This window comes from Neomonachus schauinslandi, chromosome 9, assembly GCF_002201575.2.
Source record: "Neomonachus schauinslandi chromosome 9, ASM220157v2, whole genome shotgun sequence".
In the NCBI taxonomy this organism is placed as follows: Eukaryota; Metazoa; Chordata; class Mammalia; order Carnivora; family Phocidae; genus Neomonachus; species Neomonachus schauinslandi.
This window is the reverse complement of record NC_058411.1, coordinates 59784444-59801907: the sequence shown is the minus strand read 5'-3', so window position 1 is coordinate 59801907 and position 17464 is coordinate 59784444. Positions and strand designations below refer to the sequence as shown.

The 17464-nt window shown below is 38.8% G+C and overlaps 1 pseudogene; it reads left to right on the top strand.

Annotated features, from left to right (window-relative positions):
- LOC110590537 overlaps window positions 1-17168 on the top strand; it is an 82581-nt pseudogene extending 65413 nt beyond the window's left edge.
- The last annotated feature ends 296 nt before the right edge of the window (window positions 17169-17464 follow it).

Genomic DNA, 17464 nt, shown 5'->3' with positions numbered 1-17464 from the left:
GGTGAGAAATCTGTCCTGTCGATTTGGAAGAGCAGTTCAGCCAAACTACTTTGTGCTTAGACACGCAAACAAACAACTTGGTGTCCACCTAACTAATCTCACTGTGTACTTTAAAAAAATTCCTCACGCTGCATTGGGGGCTGCAGGGGGCGTCTGTGTGAGAGAGATCCCCAAATGATCAGAACCGTGCAGCTGTCCTGGGCGTATTTCTTTGTAAGGCGACCATTTGCTCCACCCACCTAGAGGGCTCGTAGATAGCCTGAGAGGTTTGAGTGCGTTCTAACAAATTTTCAGAAGTTGCCCTGGGGAGAGAATAGAAAGAAGGCCCTTCAGAAAGAAAATTATTTTCAAAGCATCATCACCAGAAAAACACCCCTGCAATGGCTATCTTTGAAAGTCGACTGCAATCTGAACTAATTGGGGAGGGAGGGGGAGAGCTTTCAGATTTGCTCACCTTTTGTAATGGGTGTCTGAGAAGCGATTGGTAGCCAATGCTTCCTGCAGTGAGTGGTTTGGGCACTTTCTAAGCAAAAGGAAAGGCTCCTCCAGTTTCTTCTTGTTCGGGTCACTGAGAGAGGTCACCACCTTCCCTCTTTTACTTGCCACTTCTGATTATTGGGTAGGTTCTGCTCCAAAAGTTATCTTTTGTTGCGAGGACATTAATCGTCTCCCCAGTATTGAAATGCTTGGTAAGAAGGAGGGGTGGAAGCTGGAAAACTGATCTCAAAAGCCTCAAGATCACAGTCAAAGAGTGTTATTTATAGACCTTTACTGAAAATCAACTTCAATCTGTGTGAATGTACTACATTAAACCAATAACAGACAACAAGCTTATGAATATTTGGCACAGTGATGAAATCGGCTGCAGCCCTTTTGCTGTGGGAACGGAGAGAAACACAATCTAGGAAGTGCTGGTACTCCTCCTTGGAGTGTGTCTGTTGTGATTGCTAGCTGGTTTCCACAGATCCTTGCCGAATATTATGCCATTAAACAGTATGAAAGAAAATCAAAATATATGTTTACAGGGTACTAAATAGTAAGTGCCCTTTCAAATGCCTTTAATGGCTAGGCTTTAAAGTCATCGTGGAGTACCCTCAGAAAGGGAGAGCAGCGTGTTTCACAGATTTCTGTGGCTGTAAACCACTATGAGATGCTGAGTGAAAGCACGCTGAGATGTACGAACACCCCACACTCTGTACCCTTAAAGGCATATTCAGAAAGAGAAAACAGCTCTCTGCCATACATACTCTTCAATTTGTAGTTTTAATTGAAAAATTGGTGATGTCTCAGCTGTATTTTCCCAGAACTTGAGTGACAATCAGCGTCTGCTTCAACGTAATAATGGATATATTTCCTGGGGCAGTTAAGGAAGGGGTATATGTTTGGATGATGAGTTGGAGTGAGCAGTGGCTAAATACAGCAAAATACTTGTAGTGTGAAAATCCAAATATCATTAAGAGCGTTTAAGAGTAAGTACAGTTCTCATAGTATACTCTTTTTTTTTAAGATTTTATTTATTTATTTGACATAGAGACAGCGAGAGAGGGAACACAAGCAGGGGGAGTGGGAGAGGAAGAAGCAGGCTTCCTGCTGAGTAGGGAGCCCGACGCGGGGCTCGATCCCAGGACCCTGGGATCATGACCTGAGCAGAAGGCAGACGCTTAACAACTGAGCCACCCAGGCGCCCCGTTGTAGTATACTCTTGATTGTGTTTGTATTTGTTATGTTAGATGGACTGGTACTCAATGTATGACAGACACACAGGTCAAGGTAACTGAATAGGAAGTCCAGAAATAGACCAAAAACATAGACTTTAGCATCTGGTAAAGGGAGTATATCACGTCAGTGGGGAGAAAAGATGGATTATTCCAGAACTGGAGATAGGATAACTGGATAGCCATCTGGAAAAATCTGAAGTTGGACCTATATCTTATACCTTCCACAAGGATAAAGTTTAAATATTAATATTAAATATTTTAAAAAGGAAAAAGTTGAAAAAAGAAACCATACAAGTACTACAGAAATGCATGGGAGGGTTTTTTCATAGCCTTGGAGTGGGGATGGAGAAAAAAGACAGGACCACAAAAGGTTTGTATGACAACATAAACATGAGAATTTCTCGATGGAAAAAACCTTCCTATGCAAAGTTAAAAGAGAAATGATAAGTTGGGGAAAATATTTGCCAGCTTATAACACAACAGAGGACACATTTCTAAAAACATGAAGAGCTCCTAGAAATAAATAAGAAAAATAACAGCACCCTAAAAGAAATATGGGCAAAGTATCTAAAGAGAGGATTAACAGGAAAAGAAACACAACAGGCTCTAAAATATATGAAAAGATACTTGACCTCACTCATAACAGAAATTTAAATTAAAACTATAAAATGGTACTATTTTTTACCTATGGGATTGGCAGAATTTCAAAAGTTTGATATTATCCTTTGTTGGCAAGGTATGCGGAAACAGGTACTTTTGTACACTATTGAGGGAATGTAGATTGGAACTATTACAGAGGGCCTTTTGACAATTTTCATTACATTTACAAATGTAAATATGTTCTTTAATCTAGAAATGTCACTTCTGGGATTCTATCTTTTACCTATATTTGTGCACATAAAAAATAACAAATTATAAGATTATTTGTTATTTTAAAAAGCAAAATATTGAGAACAACCTAAGTGTCCATTAATAGAGGTTGCTTAAATAAATTATAGTACAGCTATACAGTGGAATACTATGCTGTTGTAAAAAAGAAGAAAATGGAGAAGGGGGAAGATTTCTATGTTCTGATATGGAAAGACCACCTAATATACTGTTAAGTGAAAAGTATAGAGCACTGAATAGCATACCACCACTGAATAGCATAGTGGTGACTATGGAAGAGATAGAATAAGAATCTCTAGTAGTATTTTCTAATATTTGCATAAGGAATTCTGGAAGATTGCAAAAGAATCTAACAACAATGGTTGTATGTGGAGGATTAAGAGAGAACTAGATAGATAAATTTCAGGGGGTGGGAGGGAAACTTGTTAGAGTAAACCATTTCATCTTTTTAAATTTTTTAAATCATATTTTACTAAATGTTACCTACTTAAAAATTTGTATTATTAAAATAATTAAATGAAACAGTTAAATAAAAATTAAATCATTCCAAAATCAAGTAAACAAACAAATGAAAAAGTTTGTAGTGACAAAAATTATACCAGTACTAATGAAAGTAATTGCTGATTAATCAGGTATACGTCTACCAGTGCAATGATGAAAGAAGATTAAGAGCAGTTTTTCATAGGAACTATTACTAATTTGGTCCCTGTGTATGTAATATCCCTTCATTTATCATATACCTATGATATGTCTCTCCATTTTCTGGTTAAAAAATCTGGAAAATTGAAAATTAAATTGAGGAATGATTATATTTATTTTGATTGGCTTCAAAAACATTTGTTACCTTTTGAATAAAAAGTTCTCCTTTGTAGTCAGCTCTAATCTTTAAAAAATCACTGCCACGCTCTCAAAGTAGAAATTGACCATAATGCTATCTTACCACCAAAAAAAAATTTGCCCAACTCTTAATTCTGCTTCAGTTCTAACTTCCAACTTGCTATCTTTGGGTTAAACAGAACATAAGGTTAAAGTAGGAGAGCCTTGAGAATCAGAGTTGATGCTACAATTGTATATTTAAAAACTATATTTACTCTAAATTGCAAAAATGGTAGGTATTGTATGTGATGTTTAAGTTGCAGCAATTGTTCTAGTAATAAATGTAACATTCAGCAGCATTTTTCATAGATTACTCAGTTCATCATTAGTGCCATTTGCCTCTTTATAATAATGTGCACTTTCCTTTAGAAAGAGCTTGGTTATTTCTTTGGTTGGGCCTATTTGCTCCTTTTTTATGTGAGATTTTTCAATACTATGAAATGATGCAGAGCAAAAAAGGTCCATCCACTTCACTTGTGTTGCCTCCTGCGTTACCTAAACCACAACAGAACAATGACAGACAACAGAGCCTTTCTCCTCTCTAACAATTCAATCACCATGACAACCAGCAGAAGAACGTTGGGCCAGAAGAAAGCATTGAGCTTGAGGGACTAGACTAATCAAAAAATGGAATAACATGGCAACAATTACCCTGATGAGTGAGAGGGAAGCTGCAGATGCATTCAGACACCTATGGCACTGCAGACTCCACGCATTCAGCATTTTGTGTTTAGTGTCTTGTGTTTTTGAGAGCAGGTAAATAGACAAGATCGAATTGTGTAACAGAATGTCAGTGCTCTAGTTAAATAGAAAATTCCTTTCCTTTGGCTGTGCTACTTCAAGCGCATTGAAGAGGGTTTAGGGGAGATGAGGTTTTGAAGTGAAATGTGTAATAGATACAATATGAGTGCCACAAGGCAACATTATTTAGTTTTAAAAAAGTAAACTTGGGGATGTTTCCCCCCATCCACACCCCCTTTTTTTTTTTCAAATATATAGGCACAAATAAAGGGAGAATGCTCTTGGGTTAGTGGCTGCCACTGTCTTAAATCCACCTTCATGTCAGGAACATACATGATTCACGCCTCTTAACATGTTTCTGGGGTATATCGATTCCTTTTGACAAAATCAAGCACCATGATTTCAGCAGTGTCCATTCTAATGTCTGGAGAGGGACTCTTAAAGGGCATGACGGTTTTGTGGGTCAGATAACAGGCGTTTAGGAGTACAGCTACATGTTCTACTCATTTCCTGCCTTCACAACTGCCTCGGTTTACTTCCGACACAATTCTTGCCATCCCCGAGGAGATGAACATATTGTATATGTCTTTCTTTTAAATGGCATTTATATTGACATTACCTCTTGATTGCAGATATAGTGGTTGGGTTGTAAATAAATTTTCCATACACTGACCTCAGCCTTGATTTTTCTGATTAAATTTTTCCCACAATTTTTGTACTTTTCTAAGTGCTGTGCTTAATCACTTTGGTGGATGTTTTTAATGAATCACATTATCTGGTTTTGATTTATCAAAGACAATTTTTTCTTCCATTCCCCTAAGCAGAAAAAAATCTAATTAGGATTATTTTATTAAGTTATAAACAGGAACTGATAACCTCCTCTCAAAAAAAAAAAGTAAAATGTTTGTAATATTGTCATTTTCACAGAGAAATTGGAGGTAAGAGGAATGAGACCTAACTTTTCATAATGCTGAATTTAAATTATTTGTGTTGTGGTGGGCCTGTAAAGGCTGCAGTCTGCAACTTTGAACTAGTTCTGTCTCTGCAGACTTCCTAGACTACAACATCTCCAGTTGTCACCAGTTCTAGAACCTAGGATATTTTCTTAATCTGATTATTTTGACTTCTGTGACTCAGTAGACCTATCTAAAATGGGCTGCTTTTTTATTCTATGCTATTTTTTTAAATGGCCAGCAGGGAAGGAGAGGAGGCAGCTTTATGAGTTTACTTTGAACCTATAAGTAAATGTTTATTAATGATGAGGACTTTTCTACATAAATGAGTGAGTTATTCTCTTCATTTTGGTTTTGGTTAGGCCAACAGTTTCCAGCTAGAAATCGCTCACTGGGAAGATGATTTTATATTGTTTTTCCTGGGTTAATTTTCCTGTTGCGCAGGTAAGAACAGCATGGTCAGAATAATGATAGCCACTTTAAATGTTTTTTTACTCATAGTTCATTTACTTCTCAAAAAGAGATTAAGGCAAGTTATGCAAGAAAAGAATTCTAATAAAACAAAGACTCATTGATAGAAACTAAAGGGCAGCAAACAAACATGAAGTGATAGCTGAAGAAAAATTGATATCAAGAAATCCTACCCAAAAAGAGTACAATTTCCAGCTCTGAGCTTTCTAGCAGCCACGCAAAGAGAGAAACTCTATGAATTACAGAGCCCTCCTTGGCTTATCGTAAAAATCATATTAGTTCTTTAAGAGTAACAACCTTTTACTGTCTCTGAACTCCTCCAGCTGGAATTTGTCCTGGGAAGTGGCGTGTGAGAGGCAGCCAGTGAATTTTCGCAAGAAGATGGCTTTCGTCAGCCCCCCTGGAGGAGGATTTGTCCTTCTGACTTTGGCTGATGTGCATCCTGAGCCAGGAGCAAAGTAGAATCATTCTTTTCCTCTCTGTGATCAGGGAGAGGTGAGCAAAGAGAAAAAGAACGAACTCTTCTGGTCGTAAAGAAGAGTCCACATCCCCTGAAAGTGAGTTACAACAGTTTGTTTGGAAACCAACGAGTAGAGGAGGACTTGAATTTGACCAAAGTGTTTTTGTTTTTGTTTTTTAATCAAAGAGCTTCTGACTTTAAAGGTGAAGCAGCTGATGACTGGATATTTGGAAGGGGCTCATCATCCCAGAAAAAGGCCAATTGAGCTACTGCCAGATTTCATGCCACATTCGAATGAAAAACGAGAGCTTTTTATGAGATTATTGAGAAAAGGTGAGAAAACAACTAAATGGGCTTTGTAGGAGATAAACAGTGATATCTTGAGTAGACCACACTTTACAAAAGCCAGATCTTATTTTAGACAACATAAGCGTGATCATTCTTCCTACACAGTCCCCGATATTTTACTGTACTGCAAAGAAAATCTGCTTATCAGTTTTAACACCCTTCTCTGAGTTGCCAGATAAAAGGCCATAGCAATCGGAAGAAATTTATCTTTAAAATGTTTCTATTATGCTTGGTGACAATGCCGTTTCCACTCAGGACTTCTCTAGTATGTATTTTTTTTTTCCTATGGATGAAGCAGGAATCAAAAAGGACTTTTGCTGTGCCTCAGGAGAACAATACAGGCATGCAAACACTGAGCCCGGCATTGCAGTAAGCTCTGAAAATGCTTTAGGGAGCCAGTGGTGCTGTGCATGGGCATCAAGGCAAGAGACTTTATATTCTTGGAAATGCATTGCAGTACGACAGTTTGTGGGGATCCCAAACAGAGTTCATTCCTGTCTAGTTCTCCCTCTTTTTATTTCCCTTCAGTGGCCTTTTACATCCTGAGATATGTCTTAAGATGAGGCCTCTACTGAGGTTTCAGACTAAGGGAAAAAGCAGCCCCCATGCACACTGTTTTCATTGTAGGATTATGAGGCTGACACTTATGGGGTCTACACTGTGCAGGTACCAGCTGAGTCATTTCGCTCACATCATTGCCAACTCTCGCTGCAGCCCTATAGAAATAGGTAGTCTTGTCCTGCCTGAATTCTTGTATTAATCTGTCATTCATTCAACACAGGTTTGGAGAACCCATGCTACAGGCCAGTAGACCTAGTTGTAGATGTTGAGGACCCAGTGATAAATAAGATATGGCTCCCTGCAAAGAAATGGAAAAACTAACTAGCAAAAAAATTATAAAGGGACTTCACAGAGGAAAGTATAGAATCAGAATATGAAGCCATTTGTAGAATTCCTTCTCCACACCGCTGCTTCTCTTGACTAGCTCCTGTCTTCTGATTTGTGATTTTCTGAGATTAAGAGCACTGATTTGGGGTTCAAGGCAAAGTTTGCCACATTTACCTGGATGATCTTAGGAAAATTTTTTAACCTCTCTGGCCTTAATGATTTTTTTATCTATAAAACAAGAATGCTAATACCTACCCCATAACTTTATTCTGAGGCTTAAATGAGATTGTGTATATAAAGCTTAGCACTGTGCTGAGCACATAAAATGCTCAGCAAATGTAAAATACGATTATCATCATCTTCATTATGGCTTTCTCTTACACGGAGGGACCTCCGGGGCTGTTTGCTTTCACCTAGAATTAAAGTCTCTTCCCTTCCTTCCCTGGCTGGCTTTGCCATCTATAGCCTGTCAGAGTTTTTGCTCAGACCTAAGGTGACACTTGCCATGATTTTACTGTTCACACTAGGGGTCTACAGGAACAAAGATGGAGAGAAATGTCTTTGTGCTCAGGAATATCCGTGTGATCTTATATAATATTACCAGGAAGAAAGGCCCCAAGAGAAGAACTCTGAAGAATTGAGTTTTAGCATCTCTGATTCTTGAGACTACACAGGATTGAATTACCACCCTCTGTCCATATGTCTTTCTCTTTCAGCTGGGAAATACATTAAGGAAATGACATGGTCTTACTCATCTTTGTCTTCCTAGTGTCTGTCATGGTGCTTAGCTTACAGTAAGTGCTTATTAAATATTGTGGAGTAAGTGAAAACTGACTCTAAAAATTCCATTTATTTGTTGTTCTAAATTGGATACATTTCTGCATTTCAACAGTACCAGAGAAACATAACAAAATGTTATGTGGAACACTGGTTTTCTCCATGGATGCTGGGATTTGGAAGTGATATTTTTTTCTTTGTGCTTTTAGAATTTGGCAGATTAATAACAGTAACAGCAATTGATGTTATCGAGAAAAGATCTTTGGACTTCACTTGTGAGATGGAAGAGCTTGGTATTTCTAGACCAAAGAGTGACATGATGAGAGCTGGAGCCTCCAGAAATTCAAGGTAATGGTGGAGTGCAAAATTGTCTTTGCCCTCTCACCAGGTACTGAGCAGATCACAGTTAATATGCCTTCAGAGTTCAACTTACGTCACTCTTTTATGGAGCTCTTGCCTCTCTGAAGCCATTATTGTATTCAGCCTTCCAGTTAGGGGCCAGAGTGACCAATCCCATTGGATAGGGGTCAGAAAGATTATGCCTCATGGCCCAAGTTTAAGGTCCTACATTCTGCTTTCCTGTAATCTAATCTTCTGTACCATAACTCAGAGCAGTGACTTATTCCTCTTTACCCGGTGCAAATGTTTACTGATAGGAGCAATCAACAGGAGCCAGGATGCCTAATTACATTTAGTTTACAAGCAGTGTCATTTCTTAATGGCTTGAGAACGTTTCATTCTTTCTCCTTTCCTCTGCTGCAACTGACTCTCATAACTGGTTGTTTTCAGGAATGATCTACACGCTCTTACCTCTTCTTCACAATTAGTGGGACATGAAGGTGTGTTTTGTAGACTCTGAACTCTGTTGCTTCCAACTGGGCTATGATATTGCTGTAAAGGTTATGAGTCACTGAGGAGCAAGTTCAAGCCAATCCTTTGCCGCTATGACCTCACAAGTTATTTTGAAAAATGCGTACTGAATCATCATGCTATCATCTACACAGGTGATCAGGTGATAGCTGTATCTTCTAGTACAGGTTCAGTGGCAGGCTGGTAGATTATTTGACTTTTTGGGGATCACAGGCACAGACTCATCCTATCAGGCCATTATAAGGCTCTTTCTCTGGTGAAAACTAATTGCCGGGAATACAACACCCCAGATTAGGAAGAAGTGAGTGGATCTCATAGGCATGAGTGATTTGCAAACTGAGTTAGTCTTGACTAGATTTTGTATCTTTTTTTCTTAAGATTTTATTTATTTGAGAGAGGGAGGGTAGGAGAGAGAATGTGCAAGCAGAGGGGAGGGGCAGAGTGAGAGGGAGAAGCAGACTCCCCGCTGAGCAGGGAGCCTGACATGGGACTCGATCCCAGGACCCTGAGATCATGACCTGAGCCAAAGGCAAACGCTTAACCGACTAAGCCACCCAGGTGCCCCTAGATTTTATATCTCTTTAAAAAATTTATTAGTGGTAGCATGAACTAGATTCTCCCAAACACGTAGTTTATTATTTGATAGTAATTTAGGTAATTTGGCGAGATAAGTTAATCAAATAAATTTGATCTCTGCTAAAGCTTTAGCCAGAAATGTATCATCTTTTCCAGGCACATCCTTTTGCTTAGTTAACTTGCCTCTGTTTCTAAAAGATCCTCAAGGGGTGATGCTAATGGTGGACTTCCAAGTTCCTGAAGATATCTTTTGTCAGAAGACACTTTGACAGGCACCAAGTGCTCTCCTAGAAGGGACTTCTTACCTAGATCCAGAAAATCATCTTTTCAGGCCTTTTAGAAAGTTCAGAATCAAGCCCCCTATTACTTTAGATAATTTAAAAATACATTCTGGAAAGTCTATTTTTTTTCTTTTAATATGGGAATAATTGAGCTTGCTTAACTTAATTGGCTCTTAGGAAGTTATAGTGGTGTAGTGAGTTGAATGGTAAACCCCTCAAAGGTTGTGCCACCCAGAACCTCAGAATGTGACCTTACTTGAAATAAAGGTCTTTGCAGATGTAATTAAGGTCGGGATCTCAAAATGAGATCATTCTGGATTACCAGTTTGGCCCTAAATCCAATGATAAATGTCCTTATAAAAGAAAGAAAAGGAGAGGACATGGAAACATAGAGGAGAATGTCATATGAGACAGAGATGGAGATTGGAGTTTTGCTGGCACAAGCCATGGAATGCCTAGGGTCACTAGAAATTGAAAGAGGTAAGGAAGGATTCTCTCCTAGTTCCTTCAGAGGAAGCTCCGTCCTGCTTATATCTTGATTTCAAACTTTTGGTTTCCAGCATCATTGAGTAAATAAATTTCTGTTGTTTTAAGACAGGCAGTTTGTGGTGATTTGTTTTAGTAGCCCAAGAAAATGAATCCAAGCACATTCTTTGAGGTCCATGACCATAAGGGCCTAGGGTGGCAGATTGATTTGGGAATGTGTATTACTTAGCGTCATTTTCTGAGAGGTTTGGATTTAGTTGGTTGGTTAGAGTTATATCATATTCTGTTGGCACCTGATAAGGCATCAGCATGTTTTAACTCACTCTAGAAAAGACCCCAAATCCAGGACACTAGTTGGCAGTTTTTGGTAAAGGACTGATTATGAATGTAAGAAGTTCTTTATGCATTTTTTGAGTAAGTAAACAAATAGTCTCTAACACCTTTTCCACTGGGAGTTTGCCTTCTTGAAGAACCTGAGGAACACCAAAAGTGTGAACAATAATTAACTTTTGATTGCAGCGTACAGCCAAAAAGTCCTGTTTTGTTATCAGTTCTCTGAATCTCTAAGAGATTAAACATTTGATTAAACATATTTCAGCAACAGAAACTACTGAAATGGCTTTTGAACCATTTTAGTCACGTAGCTGTATATTTACCATCTATGCAATGAAACAATATCCTGTACTCTGCTCATTTGTTTATGTGCTTAAAGGAACTGGGCTTCTACATCTATTCATTTCACCCTTTCTTGAACAACAAGGAAATGATTCAATTCAAGAAATATGTAGCCAGTGCCTATTATGTGCCCTGGACACTATTAGAACTGGTGAATTATAATAAATGTGAAAGGCAAAGACCACAAGTGCTTCCAGGTTAATCTAGGAGGGAGAATGAAATAATCCTTGTGTCAAAGACACCTGCACACCTAAGAGAGACACCTTGAGAGACATGCAAGCAAGTGTCACTGCACTGCTGATTTTCTCCTTTTCTCTGGCAGCTCCTTCTTGGTTTATTACCAGACCTCTACCTCCCCTGCCAGCCATTAATTGGAGGAGTCTTACAAGATTTGAGTAGAGGTCTCTTTTCTTTTCTCTTTATCTCTCCCTGGGCAAGAATGTCCATATCCACTAACGCTTCAGTTGCTACCAAGACCCTCAGATACACATCTTCTGCCCAGAGCTTTTCTCACAGCCCTGGACTGCTGCATACAACTACTACATCTCTTGTATGTGTCAAAGGTACCTGGCACTCAGCATGCCCAAACAAAACTCACTAGCATTGACCCCTCCCTCAGATCTGACCATTTTTCAATGTTCCCCATGCCAGAGAATGACCAAGACAGAAATCAAAGAGTTAACTTCGATACTTCCCTCTTCCATATCCTTATCTCTAAACCATCACAAAGTCCTATCAGTTTTACTTCCTGGATTTTTCTCAAGTTCATCTGTTTGTCTTCATTTCCACTGTTACCTCTCTAATAAATGTTACGACCTAATCACAAGAGTGACTTCCCATCACTTTTGCCGTATTACATTGGTTAGAAGCAAGTCTTGCATCCTGTTCACACTAAAGGGGAAGAGATTATAAAGGCACAACACCAGGGAGCCAAGGTCATGGGGCCATATTGAGAATTCTTCCTATCATAGATCTTAACTCTAACTCACTTCCTCAGGAAAACCTCCTCCAACGCCAGAATTGGGTCTAATCTCATTCTTACAAGTTCTCATAGTACTATATACCTCTTTTTCATAGCATTTATCACAATTGTAATTTTAACTTAGTTAAATGACTATTTGATTACTCTCTGTCTCCCCCGCCCCTCTCATGAGGGGTTGTTTTGTTCATTGTAGCACCAGGACTGGAAGATTGTAGAAGCTCCAAACTATTGAGTAAGTTGACAGAAGAGTCATGGAATCTGTCTATATTTTGTTGTCTTTTTTTTTTTTTAGAGATTTTATTTATTTATTTATTTATTTGAGAGAGAGAATGAGAGAGAGAGAGAGAGAGAGCACATGAGAGGGGGGAGGGTCAGAGGGAGAAGCAGACTCCCGGCTGAGCAGGGAGCCCGATGCGGGACTCAATCCCAGGACTCCAGGATCATGACCTGAGCCGAAGGCAGTTGCCTAACCAACTGAGCCACCCAGGTGCCCTATATTTTGTTGTCTTGATTCCTCATATAGAAATCAGAGAATATCTCATTTCTGGGCTGCTTGCTTAATGGGTTGCTTCTCACTCTGGCTGCAAGAATGATGTAATGGAGCAATGAAAGTTTTATTGAAAAGGGGAGTGAGGGGCGTCTGGGTGGCTCAGTCAGTTAAGCATCTAACTCTTGATTTCAGCTCAGGTCATGATCTCAGGGTCGTGAAATCAAGCTCCATGTTGGGCTCCGTGCTCAGCACAGACTCTGCTTGTCCCTCTCTCTCCCCTAGCTTGAGTTCTTTTGCTGTCTGACTCTCTCTCTCAAATGAATAAATAAAATCTTTTGAAAAAAGAAAAGGGGAAAGGGGGAGGGAGGGAAGGAAATTAATGCAAACAGGTAAATCATGGTTTTTCAAAGTTGTAACCATAGTAAGCATCCCAAATTGACAATAGATGTTAGAGGACGTCAGGGAAAGAGTGGTAACCTGGAATCAACAATAAAAGTAATTGTAACTAATTTATTTTTATCTTGTTTTCTGGGACTTCAAATTAGCTTGTGTTCAGGGGATCTATGCTAAGTCATTGACAGATACAGGTTGATATGGGAATTATGGCCAGATTCATGTTTGAGCAGTTTTAGAAAACAGACATTTGCTCGGTTACCTGTGAGGTACCTGGATGAGTTTTCCCTTTTCTGAGAATAGTGTTCCCATTTGTGGCCCACTATCACCTCCATAATTATCTCTGACAATTATGGAGCAGTTAATCTGTGCCAAGCCTGCACCAAACACTTTAGGTGTGTTATCTTGTTTACTTATTACAATCCCTATAAGTATGTAATGCCTACCTTATAATAGTGGTTCTCAAATTGTGACTAGCATCAGAATCAGCTGGTGGATGGTTAAAGCACGGATTGCGGGACCCTGTCTGCAGTTTCTGATTCCATAAATTTGGCGTGGGGCCTGAGAATTTGCATTTTTAACAAGTTCTTAGATGTAGGTATGATGAGGCTGATCTGAGGACGACACTTTAAGAACTACTGTTCTGTGAGGTAAGTATTGTCAGTCCCCATTTTACTAATAAAAAAACTGAGGCTTAGAGAAGTAAATACGGTTACATGGCCAATAAGTTGTGTAGCCAGGATTCAAATCCAAGTTGGGTGGCCCAAAACCACCAGGTAACACTGCCAGAATCAAACGTTCTTCTAAACTCGTAACCAAAGGCCCAGAAATGTTGAGATAAATCAATCTTCAGATAAATTCAAGCATTCTTGATCACACTGGTTTGGTTAAAGTAACTACTCAGAAAGTCTTAAATGGTTATGTCATTAAGTTTCAGTATGTTTAAAATCTGTAATTATTCAAGAGTTCATTAAAATGGCCTTTGAAAATCTTCATCAAGAAACATAGAGGAATCAAAAAATAATTTGAATAGGTTGACTCCAGAAGAAAATCTCTCATTCACTTCTTACGGAAGATGAAAGTAGATTGGCTAAGATCAGATACAATTGTAGTGTAAGCAAGTTCTTTTCTTGATGGGTATGAGAAAGGTCTAGCAAGCAGAGAGGAAAGCATACCCTCATTATGTTCATTCTATACAAATCTATACCTGGAGGCTTGGAGTTTTAAAGTGATAGATACTGTAGGTCAGAGGGAATTTTCAGGTCTTGCTTAAATATGACCTGGCCTGTGCTGTCAGTATTCACTTAGTAGAAGTGGATCCTCCTTTCCATTCCCATCTCCCATCTCCTTCCTCTGGACCTCGCCCCTGGAGCTAACTTTATCCCAAAGACTTCAGGCTGGTTTTCCATCCCTAGGCTTGCCTCCCTAATGATAACCAACAGAGTAACAAGTTTATCTTTCTTTAAACAATGTCTTCATAGGATTTTTTTCCCAACCTGCAAGCTTACAGAGCCATTATATTAAAGATTCATCAAGACATATCCCTTTTTCTTTTTATTCTTCATCTCACCAACCTCGCTTTTATTATTTCTTAATGAAATTTTTGCTCCAATAAACAAATCCCCTCTTCCTAAGCCTTTACACATTTTATTATTGCTTCCTCTTCCTGCCCCGCCCCCCTCAACAGTTACCATAATTCATTACCCTCAAACCCCTCTCAGAATCCCCTTCCTTTAGGTATTCTTTCATGATTGACTTCATCTGTGGTATTGCTCATTGGTCTTAATGGGCCAAGTTGGTACAAAATTAGTTTGAGTGTTGAAAGGTTATTTCTCTAAGTACTCTTCAGCCATTCAGTTAGTGTTTTCTCTCTCTCTCCAAACAGACTATAGGCCCTTTGAGAGCAGGGATTGTCTTTATTTCTTTTGTTAAGTGCCCACTGGACCTCATTCATTCATTCTTCATTCATTCATTCCTTATATTTTCATCAAGTACTTCATATATTCCAGACAGTGGGCTCATCGTATTGCTTTCAGGAAGGCTTGGTTGCTTTCATAAACCCTGCATTGCCCAGGAGCTTTCTAATCTAGAGCTTTGGACTTGGATGTGGTAGGTAGTTGTGAATTCCTCCCATTTACTTTTTCGGGGAAGTCTGAAATATAAGTCAGGAAAAGAGACAGGAGGAGGCTTGCTGGAAAGTCAGAGTGTTTTTGTGGTGGGGGACTGGTTGAACAGGGTGAGGGAAGTTGAGTTGAGATCTGCATAACATTTCCTATCACAGAACCTTTTGGCAAATAGTAAATGAAAGAAAAAGTTCATTGTCAACAGCTTTGACTAAGGCAGGGGCAGATACATTGTATTTTCAAGAGGCAGAGGCTAAATAATGAAAATCCAAAGAGTAGCTTTCTGAATTCATCCAACGTGGGAGTTTGATGACTTTGAGTAGTATTTCTGTTCCTGAGTCTGTCTCATCTTTTTGAAAAGTAAATATTAGAATTGGCACATTGGGGTGCCTGGCTGGCTCAGTTGGTAGAACATGTGACTCTTGATCTCAGGGTTGTGAGTTCAAGTCCCACTTTGGGTGTAGAGCTTACTTAAAAAAAAAAAAAGAATTGGCACATTAACGGACCTAAGCAATTCATAAATTAAAAGTAAGTTTCTTGAATGATTATAGCATTATATATACAGGCATTGATATTGTCTATGCATGTCTATATATGTAACATTGTCTATATAGAACAGTTACAAAGGCAAACAATTCAAAGCTCAGGAATTGGTTGTTATGTAGGGGTGCCTGGTTGCCTCAGTTGGTGGAACATACAACTCTTGGTCTTGGAGCTATAGGCTTGAGCCCCACTTTGGGTGTAGAGATTACTTAAAAATAAAATTTTAAAATAAATAAATAAAATTTAAAAAAGAAATCTGTTAATGTACATTAGAACTAATATATGTGTTTTAAAGCTAAGATAAAGAAAATGAGGGTATAACAAAATTCTATATTTTTGCTCATTCTAAGCAAATTTTTTGGCAACCATAAACATAAACCATCCCATTAGTAGAGTGCCAAGCACTGCCAGACAGTTTCAGCTCCTTGTTATCCTGTCCTGTTCTGTGGCTAGAACCATCAGGTCACCCCATCCCCCTGAGAAAGGGGCCAGAGTTCCCAGGCTTTGGTGAGTTTATCCTGCATGAAGGGGACAAACACAGAGATCGCTGGGAGATGTCTTAGGAGTTAGAGCCTAGTAGTCAGCAGCCCTCTGGGCTGAACATTAGCTGCTGGAAGATAACTTTATAAAGAGAGAATTAGGAAATCTCTCCCAAATGTTTTCTCAGTGTTCATCTTTTTCTTTCCTTTCCTTTTTCTTTGCTGTCAACTTCACCCTCTTCCCCTTTGTTTCTCTGGCCCAAAACTATGCCAAAGCACACACTCATGGCTCCTTCCCTCATTCCGTTTCAGCTAGAAGAGCTTTCTCAACATTAACGCTTCCCTTTCCTAGAACCCTTTATTTAACCCAACTGAAAGACACTTCTTGAGTTGTCCTGTCCTTCCCTTCCAAACTGATGGAAGAAGGCAAAAAACATGCTGACAGAGGCAAGGATAGGCCACCCCAGGGAGGAATAGGCTAAAGGATGTGACAGCCTCACTTCCCCTTTGTGGCCCCCAAGCAATGGGGAAGGCAACTATGTGAGGTTCCCCAAACAATCTATTCCACAAAGACCCAGGGTCACTTGTTTCTACATACAAGATTTATAGGCATGGTGCAGGGTAGGGACAACATATTTTACTTGGTAATCTTGCAAACAAAATGATATTAACCACTAAGCTAACCTTGTTCTTTCTTGATGTACACCACCAACAATACAAAGTAAAACTCAAGTCTCATATTTAGTAAATTCCAAGCATGTATTTGATGTAAATATTTTAGGTATATTATTATTAAGAGGAGAGTAATTTATTAAAATTTCATCAAATTTTTCAAAGCCTTCATGTTGAAAACTAATTTGTGGGGATTGGGGCAGGGATTAACTCAGAAGGAACATGAAGGAACTTTCTGCAGTGAGGATAATGTTTTATATTTGGTAGGGGTTTGTGTTACACAGGTGTCTGCATTTGTCAAAACTCAGTGCATGAACGTTTACGATTTGTGCTTTTTATCATGTATAAATTTTATTTCAAAAGGGAAAACCATAAATATAGAACTGCAGTTAATGATACGCATGCTGAAGTATTTAGACAGACGTGTACTGCAGTTTACTTTGAAAAACTTCAAAAAGGTGTACTGAGAAATGGGTAATAGTATGTGATAAGGCAAGTATAGAAATATGTTAATGGTAAAATCTAGATGGTGGGTAAGTGGGTCCTCATTGTAGAAGTTTTAGAACTTTGATTTATGTTTAAAAATTTTAGTAATGTTGGGAAAAGTCATTGTTGAGAGAATTTAATATTGTCCATCAGCCAACTGCTGTCATTTTGGAATATCCCAGTTATTCTGGCTCATAAAACTAACATTATTATCCAACTCGTTACTGTTCTATTTAAGCAACATTTTAAATGTATTTAAGAAATATCACCTGGCCCTGTGTCATCTCC